We start from the raw sequence: 16,316 nt of genomic DNA on the forward strand, positions 1-16,316 counted from the left end.
AGCTCTTGGAGAGCTTCAAACTGAGTTGAATAAGCAGGGTCCAAACACAAGAATACATAGGCTATCATACAGGATTTAAGCAAGCAGGCATAGCAGGACCAAAAAGACACATGTAAAGGGTCAGCAGGCAGGGGTCCTTTAGGGTGGTTGGCAGTGTAGGAAGGTGATAATGGCGTTAAGATAAAACAGTAAAGAGAAGGGTTATAGAGAGAGAGACTAAAGCTTGGGCGTTGCCCCATCCTTATTCGTTCTGCACCTCCCATCTTGCCTTTTTGCCTCAATTTCCCAACCTGTAGAAGGCAGTCTGTGTTAGCTGATGAAACTGATTGCAAAGCTCTTTTGCAAATGAGGTCTGGCCTTCCCGATGTATGTAGGCGTAGCATTTGCACACTTAGGAGGTGTGTGATGTTTTCAGTTAATAGGATTTTATTTCTGTTGTTCAGATTTACCAGTAAGATTAAAATGAACATTATGTCTGTTTATTACAACCCTTTCCTAATGAGAGGAGACTTCTAAAACTGAAGGAACTTTATGCAAACTGGTAGGCGAGGAAGGTCATTCCCATTGCTTTGTATCCTTTTGTAGTTCTTTATTTCGTTGAGAAAAGGTCACAGTGAGTGAGAAAACAGCACAGAAAGAAAATTCAGACTTTTGAAAAAAGTATTCTTTGACTTTGCCTGTTGACCCGGCCCTCCCTCAGGAAAGCCAGTGGGAATAAATTGTAGGTTGGCTGATCATCACTTTGAGGGAAGCCCAGCTTGGCATCAGGTACTTTGGAGGCAGTAGCTCAGAGTTCACAGATTCCTGGGTGTGAGGAAATAGGAGCCAGTCATTGCAACCTTAGCATTAATTGCTTTGAGAATATGAATGGTATTTATTAGGCAAGGAAGCTTGTATCCAGACTTGATAATTAGTACAAATCCTTATGTGAGCAATATCCTTCAATAATCCATGTTTCATGGTGTGCGTGCATGTGTGTGTGCATGCATGTGTGTGTGTGTTTGTACTGCCTCAGTTGCCAAAGGCTCTGAGGCACTCGAGGCTCCCACAACTCTCTAATGCTGTTGAAAGTTGGACGAGAGGAGGACCACAGCTCTCCCCAGCCTTGAACCTTCTGGGATTACCTGTCAGAACTCTTGTTCCTGGCATCTTCTCTGCCTTAATACAGCACCCTTTAGCAAGGGCGCTACATCTGAGGTTTGGGAAACAATGTTCTTGACTGTAGAGAACTTTGTTGATTGTATCCACTTTCCAGCATGTCCCATCCCTTCTGGAACAGCGAGAACTTTCCCCCACATCAGCACAGCAGCGATCTGGAACTTAAGAGCCGGCAGAAAGTATGGCAATAAGAAAAGAGGAGAGAGACAAGAAGATGAAGACAGTGTGAATTATGTCTGTAGAGGAGAGTGGAGTCTGTAGCTAATGCTCAGAGGGACCTGGGGCCACTTCTACCCTAGTCTACACTATTCAGACACCAACATCATCAAGAGACACGGTGCCCAAGAAACCAATAGAAGATGCTGCTGCCCCAGCAGGTAGAGGAAGAGACCCCATGCATCAGATGTTAGCTATGTTGTAGCAGCCACAGAGGTTCACCCTGGGTGAGGTCACATGGGTGAGGTCACGGTGCAAGAGGCACACCCCAGCTATGCTGCCACTTGGTTCTGCTCTCCTCCCCGGATTTCCCTATTCCAGCACCCGGCATGGTAGCTGGTGCATAGTGGTGTCTGATACATGTTTGCTGGATAAATAGTTGATGTGTTGATGCTAACTCCTCAACTCCAGCCTAGTTGAAGGCTTGTGACCTGGAATCAGTTAGAAAGAATGTGACCGTCCCAGAGATGATTTAGGCCCTGACTGTAACTTTCTGATAATGATGATAAATATTGCGTCCCCACCTAGACCACAGGCTCTTGACCTGGGAGGTTTGGAAGAGCTTCCAGGTGTGTGTGTGAGCCTAATGAAATGGTGCGTCGGATCAGGATTTCCCAGGGAGAAAAGTCAGATGAGAAGTATTCCATGGGTTGGGGTGAGTCTTCCTAGGTTGCCTGGGGCCGCTAGCCATGGTAGCAATCTCTAATGCAATTTCTGCTGCAGATTCTGGACCCTGGCAGCCCCACCCCAAGCCTCTTCTTCCCCATTACCAGCACTTCCTCTAGGAAGTGTGAAACACGCTTCCGAGATGTCTGGCTTTTGAGCCGTGTGTGTTTCTCACCAGGCGAAGGCCTGCTCTCTGATATCTGTGAAGTCCTGTGTCATGCCGAGGACAGGCAGACCTCCCCCCGAAATTGTAAGGAAAGTGGCAGAGACCAGAGATGCCTGTGCTCTGCTGCTCTTCCGCAGATGCTGATGTTTGTAAGGTCAGGGGTCAGAGGACTTAACGGGTGATGAGCCCACTGGCAACTGTATCCTTCTGTGGGGGCTCCTCATCTGTAAAACGGGGCTGGTATTAAATATATTCTTTCTGGATGGCAGAGCTAAAACTGCAGAGCCACTGCGGGAGGCTTTTGTGCAAATTTTACTATTTTCTTTTCTTTTTTTTTTTTTTTTTTTTTTTTTTTTTTTTTTTTTTTTTGGTTTTTCGAGACAGGGTTTCTCTGTGGTTTTGGAGCCTGTCCTAAAACTAGCTCTTGTAGACCAGGCTGGTCTCGAACTCACAGAGATCCGCCTGCCTCTGCCTCCCAAGTGCTGGGATTTAAGGCATGCGCCACCACCGCCCGGCAACTATTTTCTTTAAACGTAGGACAGGAAGATGTTTGATTATAATGTCATTTTCCTCTAATTAGAATCAAATTCGTGGAAACACTTTAGAGCCTTTCAAAATGACGTTCTGTATTTGCTTATAGGTACCCAAACAGGGGACAATCACTGGTTATTGTGGAGTGGATGTCCATCCGTGCACATTTTTATCCATTAGCCTGAAAATGTTCTGAAGCAGGTTGGCTTGTGCCAGACCCTGGGAGACGTGGATCACACAGCCTGGACTTCCTTTACACAACCCAGCTGTCTACCGGGCCCCGTGTTTCCTAGCTCTGTAGATCAGCTTTGCCCTTCTATGCTGAAGCATGCACTAGGGGCTGCTGTGGGAAAATCCCTGGGGCGGGGTGTTGGGATGTTTCTGGACAGATGTGTAAGCAACCTCCGCCGTGAAAAGATAAAGCAAGGCAGGGGTCTTCGGGGTGCAGCTGGCATGACAATCACTTGCAGCGTTTGTTACACAGGTGGCTGGGTCTCACCCTGAGCTCTGAGTCTGTGCGTTTGTAGCAGGTTGACAGGGGGTGGGTGCCCATCCTGCTGGCCTTGAGATCCCGCTTCGAGAACCACTACCTTAGGACCACCTTGGGAATATTGCTCCTGAGAAATTAGCGTGGCATCAGCATGATTAACACGAATTATCTTGCTGACTTATGGTTCCCTTTGATTTAGAATTCAGAAATCACATCTGCGGCTCAACTGTAAGACAGCTTACACTGTTTATGTTTTCATTGGCTCTCCTGTTTCATTTCCTTGTTTCGATTTTCACAAGTTTATTGTAATTTTATTACTTATACTCCTGTATGTTTAGTTCGTTTTGTAGACTACAGTATATGATAATAAATATTATTTCAGCCAGCGTTCTTTTCCAGGGCATTTGGCTTTTACATTAACACTAAGCTCCTCAATATTTTTAGGCTCTTCAATGCATTAACTATGGGCAGCAGTCTCCTCAGAAGTGTTGGATTATTATTGTCGAGTAGTTAGCAGAAGAATGGAAAAGAAAAAACTGGGCAGAAGAGGTAACACTCTTAAGGACATAGAACTTCCTTTTAAAAAAATCACAAAGATCATATGATCTACGTGTAGGAAAATTCATATTTCTTGGCAATGCAATATATATGTGTGTATATACATATGCATATATGGTAAATATATAAATATATGTGGTAAACATATATATGCACACACACATATATGGTAAAGTCTCTAAAATTTGAAGTGTTTTGAATGCTACCGTGATTCCACAAGTTGAGAATTCCCCACCTGACTTCATGCAATGGGTTGTAGCTGTAGTTGAAATACAGGTGTGCTCAAAGTTTCACACACAATCATCTCCAGGCTATATGTTTCAAGGTATGTCTGGAACATAAATGAAGTTTATATTTAGACTTGGGTACTGGTCTCAAGACTTCTCATTAAGTAGATGCAAATATTCCAGCATCTGAAAAACTGCTTGCATTTCAAGTTCCTTTGATCCCCCAGCGTTTCTGCTCAGAGATATTTGACCTGCATGTCTTCCTAAACTGACAGCCCAAATATGCAAAAGGACACCAGACACCATCTTTGACTGTTGATGGCAAAGGCGGGGAGGGAGTGGCAGTAACAGCGAAAGAACAAACCGTCCGCAGTGGTTGCCAAACTTTGTTTGCCAGAATTTGTTAACTGGGATGCTGGATTATAAAGCCTGATGTGGGGTCAACATCCTTAATTTGTCCATCAGGTGATTCTGGTCCAGGGGAGCTGGGTAGGCCAAGTTTTGCAAGTCCTTACTCCCTAAAGGGATAAAGGGATAAAGGATAAAGGCTGGGGCTGTGCAGGAAACTTCCACCATTATCATTTTTGGCTACTGCATTCTTGTTCAGATTTTTTTTCCGCCGCCTTTGCAGAAATCAGACAGTGTAATGTGTATGGTGTCATCCCTGTTACTCAGCCTTAGCCGCAAAACGTTACTCAGGATGTTACATACTCATTGGCAGTTCGTAGCTGTGCTTCTGAGTCTCTCTGTCCCTGACCCCACCCAAACCCACCCCAGTTCATTTCTTCCCTTCCTCCTCTGTGTTCCTTGCTCTTTCTTCTGCTTTCAGCTTAGGGAGGGTACTTGTCTGAGAACAATTCTGAGAAAGAAGTTATTTTGGAAAATGTGTTGGGTGCTCCTCCCCTGGGCCCTCCCTTCCCAGGAGTGTGTAGTAACTAGCAAGTTGTGTGGCCTTTGCTCAGCCTGGGACGCTGATGTCTGGTCAGCTGTGGGGGAGCTGGGCAGGGAACACCTGAACGTTGACATGGCGACATGACATGCACAGCTGGAGCGGTCCGGTTTTCTTTTGCATTGCTGCCTCCAGCTTTCTTTTCGTCCATCTGGTGATGGAATCAGGTTGGAGGTCTGTAGTAATTGATAACTAACTGAGAGTTAATTTTCTCTGAGCTTTACTTGGGTTTAGAATTCCGTGGAGGCAGATTTTAGTTAAAAGTCATATTTCTTAGCTGAATGCACATTTTAGAATAGATTTGGAGTTACAGAACAGTTGGGAAGATGACCCAGATTTTCATACGCTCACAGTTTCCTCTATGACGAGTGTCTTCCTGTGGTGCGTTTCACAGTTTATGAACCAATAATGGTTCTTGCACTAATTAAATCCCATAGTTTCTCTGCTTTCCTTACATTTTACTTTAATGACCCCTTTCTGTGTCAGAATCCCCCGAGGATTCTACAGTTTCTCAGACTTTCCTCGGCTTCGGTGTGCTTCCCAGATTATAAAATACTAACCAGGCATTTTGTACAGTGTCCTTATTTGGTTTGTCTGTTGTTTCTTTTGTTGTTTCTAGGGTTTGGGAAGGAAGACAAGAGGGCCTGAGTGACAGGTCTGTTGACATCACAGTGTGTTAGTGGACTGCTCTGCACATACATGCCCATATAGAGAGAATGTACATACATGCATTCACCCCCCTGTCGCCACTGATGTGCGTCTTGCTCTCTGGGCTGCAATGATGCTTCTTGGGCATTTCCTATGATTATCTCTCCCCCCATCTATATTGTAGCCTTTGAAAGGAAGTCACTATGCTCAGCCCACTCAAGCTGTGGAAATTATGCTTCATTTCCTTGGCAGGATAATATGTTTATAAATAAGTTACTTAGAATTCTAATCTCTTTTCCTCATTTATTCATTCAACATATGTATATATATATATATATATATATATATATATATATATGTGTGAGTGCAAGTATATGTGTGCATATGTATACACATGCACGTAAAGGCCGGAAATTGATGTAACAAGTCTTCCTCCATCACCCCCCACCTTGTATATTGAGGCAGATCTCTCAATTAAATCCAGGGCTCACCAATTCAAGTAGACTCCCTAGCTAACTTGTTCCAGGGAATCCCCTCTCTGGCTCTTGAATGCTGGGATTACAGATATGCTTCATGCCCACCTGGCATTTTTGCGCGTGCCAGGGGGCTGAGCTCTAATCCTCATGCTTGTAAGGTGAGCGCTTTAGCCAGTGAGCCTTCTCCCAAGCTCTTATTCAGTTACTCGAATCAGTATTGACATTCAGCTTTACACTTTGCTAGTGTTGACCCAGGAAGCTTTCTTAGTGACCTGTGCCTCATCACTGCGAGAGTTGTTGCTGGAGTTTGTTCCCCAAGTTTTCTCTGGCTCCTTACGTAGATGCTGGAGATCAAATAGGTCATCAGATGCTTTACATTGACGTATTTTTGCTCCCCCTTAGAGTCATCCATGTGAAGCATCTTGGGGACTCACAGGAGACACAGAACCTTTTTGGACACCATTCTTTCTGACTCATGGGGCCTGCTCTCTCCCATTCCCTCAGCTTGATTGTGGTCTCGGTCACTGTTCGTTAAACTGTATAATCTGTCCTTGGAGCCAAATGTTCTGCAGTTCAGCTGTCTTTCTATGGGTGGCTCTTACAACTCTCTCCTTTCTGCCTGGCTTAGTTTTAAGTTTCAAGTCTCATTTCTCTCATTGCCACGCATTTCTGTGTAATGATTGCCCTATACAATCAGTACGTTTGAAAGCCAGAGTCATTCCAAACTAGCTGCCCTTCTAGAAGCTTCCAGGATAAACCTTACAGTCTTTCAGATACGAGAGCCCTTTCCATTCTCCCCAACTCTTTGCCATCAGGTCCTCCTGGTTTTCCTCTCAGCCCTCTGGTCTCTCAATCTAGTCTGTCCCCAGGCTTGTCCTCCAGACTGTCGCTTAGGGTGTCGATAGTCTAATATTTTGAAATTCTTCTCAAGTCTTTTTTTTTTCCTTTTTTGTTTTTTTTGAGACAGGGTTTCTCTATAGCTTTGGAACCTGTCCTGGAACTAGCTCTTGTAGACCAGGTTGGCCTCGAACTCACAGAGATCCGCCTGCCTCTGCCTCCCAAGTGCTGAACTTTTCAACTCTTAGCCTGGTATTTACTGACACTGTTAAGCTGCACGGGGCTTAATATTCCTTGCTGCATGAAGGACCCTCTCCCCTCCCTAGGCCTGCTGGAGATGAGGTAGGTGTTAAGAATAGAGTCCACCCTTTCCTCTGTCTCCCATGTCTAATTGTCCCTTTAAAGCCATCTTCACGCTTCTCAGTGGCATTTGGCAGCTTCCTTTACTGAACTTTCCCCGAGGTCCCATCCCACAGAGTGGCATCTCCTCTGGTCCTCTTTTCTCCCTTCTCCGTGGATTTGTTCCCCCCTTGCCTGTCACCCCTCCTGAAGGGTTTTATGGATGTTAGTGATTCCCTTTTGAGAAAGAGCCCCAAATAATCACCTCAGCTTATCTGCACACCATGTTTTGCCTTTATTTCTAACTTCTTACCAGTTGTTTCTATTTCAGGACCTTTGTGTCCAAACTTAAACTCATTTCCTTCCTTCTGAAACATGCTCTTTCCCCAGAGTTCCCTGGGTGATTAATGGAAACAGAGTTTGGCAAGTTGGGTTTGTGTGTGTGTGTGTGTGTGTGTGTGTGTGTGTGTGTGTGAATATGAGTGTGTGTGTAAGTGTGTATATGTGTGTATGTGTGTGTGTATGTGTGTGTGAGTGTGTATGTACAAAGCAGATGGTAAATATTTTGGGCTTTGTGGGCAATAAAATCTTTGTTGTAACTACAGTCATGTGCTGCCTAATGATAGGATACATCCTGAGAAATATGTTGTTATGTATTTTTGTCAAAGAATGTCATAAAAGGGAGTTACACAAACCTGGGTGGTGAGGTTTATTCCTGATGCTATCAGGAAACCAGAGAACCAGACAGGAGGCACAAGCAGCTGCAACATGGCATGCTATTTTATGGCAAGGCTGTTTTTGGTAAGTAGGAGTGTATTTCCAAATAATGACAAGCGTGCTATAGAAATGCTCAATCCAATAGCCTAGTTGTCTGTTGTCAAGTGTTACGTGTAGCACATAATTGCACAGGATGTACTCATATATCACTGGCAGTAAAGTGGGTTTGTTTACCCCAGCATCACCACAGACCCATAATGCCGTGCGCTGAGACATCCCCATCCCTAAGGTATCACTGAGTGATAGGAGCTCTTCAGCCTCCTTCTTGGCTGTCATATCAGCAGTCTGTCACTGGAGAATTGTTGTCATATGGTCATGGCTATAATCATGGTTGCTTTTAGAGCAAAGGCAGTCATAGATAATCTGAGACTAAGAAAGGTGTGACCGTGTTTCAATACAGCTTACAAAAATTGGCAGCATGTTGAAACTGGCCCCAGGGCACCGTTTACTGAGTTTTCTTCTGGGTCATTCAACCTAAGATGACATCCCTTTGGCCTTTTGCTTTGTTTATTCTCTTTGCAGAGTTTTCATTGATTGCACTATTCTGGAATCACCCATATTTCTAGACCATAACTACGGTCACTAGTTGAGTAGATAGCCCCGCCTCTCTGCCTGACATTCTCCATCATTTTACCTGGTGCTGAACCCCCTGGTTCTCCTTTGGTCTTCATCAGAGGGTTGAAGTCGCCAGGGTGCAGGTATTCCTACCTTTTCTTTCGTCTTCTTGAGCACTCCTCCAAGCCCACTCTAGTGTGTGCCCTCATGCTGGCTCTGCCTTCTCATGTCAGGCTCCTGATTCAGAGTGATCTCACCCTCCACTCATAACTTGCCTTTGGGGCTCAGTGTAGGTGCTACTTCCTAGGAAGAACATTCTGGTGGTTCAGTGTTCTTGCTTCTCTTGGTCTGAGTAGTCGTGGTCATGTATCTGTACCTTGTTCAGTTGGGACTGTACCAGGATGTCAGGATGTCATCTCATCCCCTCCCACCTCACCTGAGCTTCCAGAGTGGTTAAGGACAGCCCAGCAGATGCTCAGTCAACAGAGGCAATTAAATTCTTTCTTCTAACTCTGTTCACTCCCATGGAGCTGGCTCAGTCCATGGTACTATGAATGGTCACTTGTCGCAAGCCATCATCTCATAGCATGTCCGGATGCTGTTCTCCCCTGGGTATTCTCTTTTCTCCAGCCCCCATTCTGATGCAGATCAGGGTCAATAGCATCCTTCACTATGATACTGAAAAAGCTGAGGGCACAAAGGAATAGTTATTTCATTTTGACTGAGATATCCTAATCTAATATTTCATTTTTCCTGTGGCAAGTCCCTTAAAAGAAAAAAAGAGGTTCAGTCCTGAAGCTATAAAGAAGGTTAATAAAAGAGGGGCCATGGACTAGGAAGAACAAGCATGGGAACACGCCTCCCTCCATCAAGGTCGTAGAGGCACTCACCCCTTTCATCCCATTTGGAAAACTCTACCAGCATAAACAAATGCCCTGCTGGAATACCAGGAAAGAGATATGGCGGACTCATGCAGAAGTATTCTTTATAAGAAATCTGCAATATGGAGAGTATATAAAACTATGGGGTTCCCCTCTCCCACCCCAGCCTCTGCTCTGGTGGGAGCTCTTGGGGTGACTATCAGGAGCAGGACAGAAGCCTGACACTATTTCTGGTTTCAAGAGTGGAGAGAGCATTTGACTTTTTTAGAGCTTGGCCCACTCTTTTTGGTCCCTCAGGGGCACCAATAAGCCCTGGCTGTCCAGGTGAACCAGGCACATCCTCTCAGGAGTTTGGGGGAAGAACTGTGGAAGGAAGTTTTTGAGAACTACAATGTATCTGTTCAATTTGAATTTTCAATCCCTCCAACTGTAGAGTTGGAATTGAAATGTTTGTACACTTGTGCACACTTATAGGCATACACACACACACACACACATCTCCTCACAGGACACACACACCACCACCATGACACAGAGTGGGTCATTTATGCCTTTTGTCCTCTGTTTGGAAGAGGAAAAAAAACATTTTAGTCTTCAGAATGATCATTCAGAATTGCTTACTGATTCCTGACTTTCTGTTTTTATTTTTGTTTTGTTTTGTTGTTTTGCCGTTTTTCAAGACAGGATTTCTCTGTGTAGCTTTGGTGCCTGTTCTGGAACTCACTCTTGTAGACTAGGCTGGCCTCAAACTCAGAGATCCGCCTGCCTCTGCCTCCTGAGCGCGGGGATTAAAGGCGTGAGCCACCACTGCCCGGCAATTCCAGACCTTCTATTGTGGAAAGAAACGTAGAAAAACTGATGTGTGTGTCTATGTGAAAATGAGCCTGAGCTGTGTGGAACCCCAAATTTAAATTTCTACTGACTTGTGTGGTTAGCTGCTGGGAGTGGGTGTGTACGGCTTGTTTTGAGCCTTCGAAACATTTATATTTTAGCAACAGAAATGTTACTAGTCTTCAGATGTCTTTGCAAGTCCTAGACAGAGCAGAGTCCAGTTTTAGCAGGACTAAAAATGACCGACGGTTTCACCACTAAAACAACGGTAGTGTTTTCTTTCATTTTAAATCTGTCAGATTTTTTTTTTGCAGTCATTGTTTTTAGTAGTTTTTTTCATCAGTGGTCCATTCGTGTGCTGAAAGTTTGTAAAACTGAGTCAGAGCACTGTGAAGACAACAGAAAGTGAGCGGGCTCACAGTGTTTGCCTCAGCTGCCCCCTTTCCCTCCGAAACTCTCCTGGAGGGCATGTGCAACTGACTTGGGCTCCCCAGCCACTAATGGATGGGACCGGAACTGCCCCTCACTTCTCAGGAGTCCCAGCTTGGGTGTGCCTTCCTCCTTTGGAGCTCCTGCTCTCTTCAGGAGCTGGGGGCAAGGCCATCAAGTTGACCCCACCCCCACTGGTCTTGGCAGGAGGGAGGCAAGGCTAGAAAACTGGGGTGGGAAGAGGGTGATAAGCACCCTCAGGTGATGATGACACAAATCTTGCTGGGTTTCAGGGAGCCCATGATGTGGTGACCTCGTGTGCAGGCTGGCATGGGGTTGAACACGGGCACACAGACCCGTGGGCCCTATGCTGTGGTAGCACGGAGGAAGGCTGGTGAGGGGGAATCTTTCAAGGATTTAAATCTTGACTCTTGGTCTTCCACGCTTGTGTGACCTTGGCTAGTTCTAAAAGTCTATTGTGACTCCATCTTTCCATCCGTTTAATGGGCATGGTGGCACTTAGCCTGCAGATACTTAAGGTGAGAGATAAGGATGGTCAAGAATTTGGTAGGGACTCGGGACACTGATGACTTCAAGGGGAAGCTGTCCCGTTTTATTAGAGAACTCAGGAGCCCATCTCCTTATGGATCGCTGATGCTGTCATGTAAGAATTGGTACTCTAATCATAAGCTTGATGGTTTAGCCCTCGGGGAATGATGAGATGCTTCCCTACAGTCTCAGGTTCCTTTGTCATTAATGCAGCAATTTAAAAAGCAATAAGGAAAGGGCCACCTAGCCCGTAATTTCAGGCATAGGAACCTTCTTCTCGTAGATGTCTCTTATGCTGCCTGCACACCCTACACCTTTTGCTCAAATCAAAGCCTTTCCCATTTTAACATGCCAGATTCCTCTGCTTAATCCAGGCTGAGATGAATATTGAGGAGATGGCAGTTTCCTGCCTGTGATCAATTCTAATGGCTTTTGTGAAAGGAAATGGTTGTAAGTTATTATCAGTTAATTAAATGAGTGTTTCCCTTGAGTCGTGTGCCCAGGCCTGTTTAGAATCATGAAACATTAGGGCTAGAGGGTTCTGAGAGAACCACATCATGCAGGCTGAGCCAGTGGTGAGGGTGACTCGTGTGAGTTCTGCAAAGTGGTGCCATTGTGACAGACATTGGCTGGGAGTGCAGGGGTGGGATGCTGACGGAGTGTCATTAACAAAGTGCTGGCCCATAGGAGCGCTCCCACTGTGTCTGAAGGTGTCTGTTTTTGTTATTGTTTTTTATATTTATTCCATTTGTTTAGGAGTGGAACATACATGTATGCGTGTGTGTGTGTGTGTGTGTGTGTGTGTGTGTGTGTGTGTGTGTGTGAGATGGTACGAATAGAGAGAAAAGAAGTCAGCTTGTTGGAGTTAGTGCTCTCCTTCCACTATGTGAATTCTGGGGGTCAAATTTATATTGTTAGGCTTGGTCAAGTGCCTTTGCCCTCTGAGTCGTTTGGCTGGCCCTGTTCCTTTTGTTTTGTTTAAAACAAAACTGTATTTTATCCTGCAATAAAAATTATTCAAGGGTATAGATGGCTGTAAAGATAGCAGTTGAGATCAGAATTTAAGATTAATGGTATCCCTGTGGATGTTGGGGTCTCTCTGGGAACCTGACAGCTATGCCTTCGCCCTGTTCCTGGGCGGTTTCCTCCTCACAGGTGTGCCTAGTGGGAATTCCACTTCCTACCTTACTCTGGGAATTCCTGCCAGGCTGGCAATGGCCCCATGCTGGGAGGCATCCCGCGAAGGTGTGAATGGATGGATGATTAGTTGATTGGCAGAAAAAGAGGTTTTGCAAGTCTCAAGTAGCAGGAGAGAAGGTGTGGCTATGTAGTGGTTGGAGGGGACCGGCAGGACTTAGAAGGTTCAAGGGAAAGAATTTGCAAAGAGGGGTTTGGGAAGGTTTGTGAGAGAGCCCATGTGTTCTCGAAAGCCCATAGAGGATGGTGCTTTATTCTGAAGGTCCCAGGGAGGTGGGGGATGAGGGGTGTGGCACTTTGGAAGGAGTCTTTGGTTAGCCAGGTGTAGACATTCTTTGTCTACTTTGTGTGTGTTTTGGGGAGGGTGCTCACATCTGGAAGACAAAGAGTCCTGTGCGAATGGGATGCCCCAGTGCTGCGGGAGGTTGAAAAGACAGATCTGCAGGGTTTGCAGAGCTAGAGTGGCTCCAAGATTTTGTTTTAGAGGTTACAAGAATGGCAGATTTAGTGATTCTGCAGTAATCGGAAACTTAGATGAGTTTGGAATCAGAGCCATTAGGGTTCTCAGAGATCACTTAACTCAGGATTCTGAGGTGATGGTTCAAGGTCTGACTGACTGTGGTAGAGTTTTCCAGAACTTTGAAAAGAACCAGATGCCACCCTACACCCATTTCCCCAGTTAATTCAGTCTGCGGATTGTTGGTAGGGTCTTGGTGTCTTGCTTTTGTCTCTCAGAGATGTTGAGTGGCTTACCCAGGGTCACAGACAAGAGAGGACATATCTAACTCTTGAACTAATCCTCTTCTGGAATTGCTCCCAGACAGATGCAGTGGATATGTTAGGATAGGGAGGTGAAGTTTCAGAGCACAGATTCCTGTGGACACAACCTACATATGTCTTTTCAAAGGAAGATATACAAATAGCCAAAACACACAATGTCACCGAGGACATACAAATCAAAGCCGCAGTGAAATATCATCTCACTCTAGTCAGAATGATTATTATAAAAAATTCTAGTGAGATTGTGGAGAAGAGAGAGAGACAGAGAGCATGAGTGAGTGCATTACAGGAACTTAAGATAGCTAAAGAGTGAGGAGGGCCGTGAAAGAGTGATGTTCAGAAGCCTTGGTCCTGAGAGAGTCTGGAAAGGAACTACCAACAACATCAAATGCTATAGAGAAATCAACGGTGATGAACACACTTGTGTTTGAATGGTGAAGATTGAGCAGTCATTGGATGTGGCAGGAGGATGAGCTGAGGCTGTAAGAGCTAGTTAGATGATGGGGAGGCAGAGCATCAGATTATAAAGGAGAGCATGCAGAAGGAATGTATTAGTTAAATTTTTGGTTTATTCTCTTTTTCTTATGATGTGAGTAAGACTTTTGGGTGTGAATGATATTTAAAGTGGTTGGATCGTGAAAGATGGGTTTATGAGCTCAAGTAATTGAAAACTCAAGGAGACTAAATCATATAACAGGAGCCACAGGTTGAAATATTATCAAAGCTTGAGGTCTTCTCCTGACTCTTTACCTCATCCTCTAGTTTTGTGTTATGTCAAGGGTGCCAGGTACTTTGAAGTTGATGTGCTAGAGTGAAGTTAAGCAGGACGTGAGACGTTGTCTCTTTCTTGCATATCTAGAATTCCTAGTTAGATCTACTTAAATTTCATGCCCAGATTTGAACTAGCAATGACCAAGAAAAGAACGTGACATTGTGTTGATAGCCAGGTAGAGGAACGGTGTCAGTTCTAGGCTGGTGTGCTAATACTTGACAGAAGCAACTTAAAGACGGGAGGGGTTACTTTGGTTCACAGTCCATCGTGATGGAACATTCATGGCCGTGGGAACTTGAGGTAGCACGTTCCCTTACAGCTGCAGCCACGGGGCACAAAGTGATGAGCGTCTGTACTCAGCTTGCTTTTTCCTCTTTCTTTGGTCCAGGACATCAGCCAAGGGAATGGTACCACCCACATTGAGGGTGGGCCTTCCCCGCTCAGTGAACCTAGTCTAGATAGTTCCTCACAGACATGCTCATAGGCTTCTTCTCCTCAGTGATTCTCAATCATGTCAATTTGACATTGCTAACTGTCCCAGTCTGTCATTGTGGTTATAGGACCTTGTGCCCTGATTAACTAATTTTAGGTCACAAGCGCATTCTGTAGTTGGGGTAGGGTCCTAGCTGAACCAAAGGTCAGGAGCTGCACTAGGTGTTGCAGTATGTATCATGATCTAGAGAAACAGTTTTCACTAAAACTGTGGAGGACAGGACTGGAGTCAGTGAGTGGAAATTATCACTCTCATTACATTCTGCTCATAGGGAAAGAGTTTCCCATGAAGCACCGGGATACAACAGGCCTGTTGTTGATGTAGGCAGTCAGCTTTCAATGGTGTTGTCAAGCAGACACCAGGAATAAGTGACAATAGCTAATCTATCTTACCAGCGCTAAGACCTCATTTCTTTATAACACAGTAAAGAATGCATCTTTACATTAAAATTCAGGGTACACTTACATGCATATTAAAATGTAAACAAAAATAACATGAAATTGGGGCTTGGGGAGATAGCTCAATGCACAAAGAACCTGGTTCATAAATATGAGGGCCTGAGCTTAGACTCTCTGTACCACAGAAAAGGTGCTGGGTACCTGTAGAGGGCAGAGACAGGTGGATTCTTGGAGCTCCTTGGCCAGGTATGAGCTCCATGCTCAGTGTGCAACGTGACTCAGAAAATAAGGTTGAGAGCAGAAAGACTCCTCATATTGGTTGCTGACCTCCATACATCCATGTATATATGTGTGCCCATATGCACATGAGAACACACAGAGGAACGAGGATATACAAATTTTTACAAAGCAATGCTTTTTCTTAAAGCTTGCTGTGTTTACATTTTCTGTTCTGTTGGATTCTATTTAAAAGTTCCTGCGATATACATTCTACTAACGTGTTTTTCCATCCCTATGATTAAGCCTTGACCTACAGTTTGAAACCCTGTGCTTAGGTCTCCTGTCCAAGCACATCTGCTTCAGATGGACAAGGCTTGAAGGTGGGGCTTGAGTCTGACTTCTCATGAGGACGGTAAAGCAGGTGGAAAACAAGGAGGCAAACCTGTTGTGTGTGTGCGAGCACCCAATTCTCTGTCAGAGAGCTCCCAGCCCCTTGGGGCGAGGTGGCCATCTTTGTGGACCCTCTGGGCATTGTTGGCAAAGGTTCTCACGCTGGTTGTGGGTGCAGGGTGGCAGAGGTGGCCTGGCAGTCTGTCTGTCCGCAGGCTATCAGTGGCTGCGCCAGCACTCACGGCAGTTTTTGCTGTGGGGTTGAGTGAGTGTCTGCACTCTTTGTCAGGCCTCTTTTGCTGAAGGTGAGGGAGTGGCTTTTAAAAATATCTTTTTGACTTGAAACAAGTCAAGGCGGAGAGTGGAGACAATTAAACTCTGACATCCTGTTTAGTCATCTCTCCAGAGATGGTTATTTTCAGAACCACTCAGTGGAGGTTCACNGGGGGGGGGGGGGGGGGGGGGGGGTGTCAAGGTAGTTCGTATGACATTGTAAGTTAGTGTTCGTCACGATACAAGCAGGTTGAGCTGAGCACGGAAGGGACTTACAGTATGGTAATCTCACTGAGCGCAGATTCCATGCAGAGAATTTAAGAACCAGCTGCCACAGGACAGAGGGAAAGCCTTTCGAAGAGTAAAGAGCGGTCACACTGTATTGTGAGAAGTATCTAATTGCAGTGTGATATAAGAATAAAATATGCCGTAGTGACTTAGCGAAGACCAGTCCACTCTGTGGGGTCTTTGTTTACCTGTGGATACAATAAGAGCAATAAGTAACACTGTT

The 16,316-nt window shown here is 45.2% G+C and overlaps 1 protein-coding gene across 1 annotated transcript in view; it reads left to right on the forward strand.

Moving 5' to 3' along the window:
* Positions 1-16,316, forward strand: part of Prkch (protein kinase C eta) — a 199,596-nt gene that overhangs the window by 42,262 nt on the left and 141,018 nt on the right. The gene's annotated exons all lie outside the window — the stretch shown is intronic.

This window comes from Alexandromys fortis, unplaced genomic scaffold (assembly GCF_014885135.2).
Source record: "Alexandromys fortis isolate MF-2015 unplaced genomic scaffold, M_Fortis_MF-2015_v1.1 scaffold_82, whole genome shotgun sequence".
Classification (NCBI taxonomy): Eukaryota; Metazoa; Chordata; class Mammalia; order Rodentia; family Cricetidae; genus Alexandromys; species Alexandromys fortis.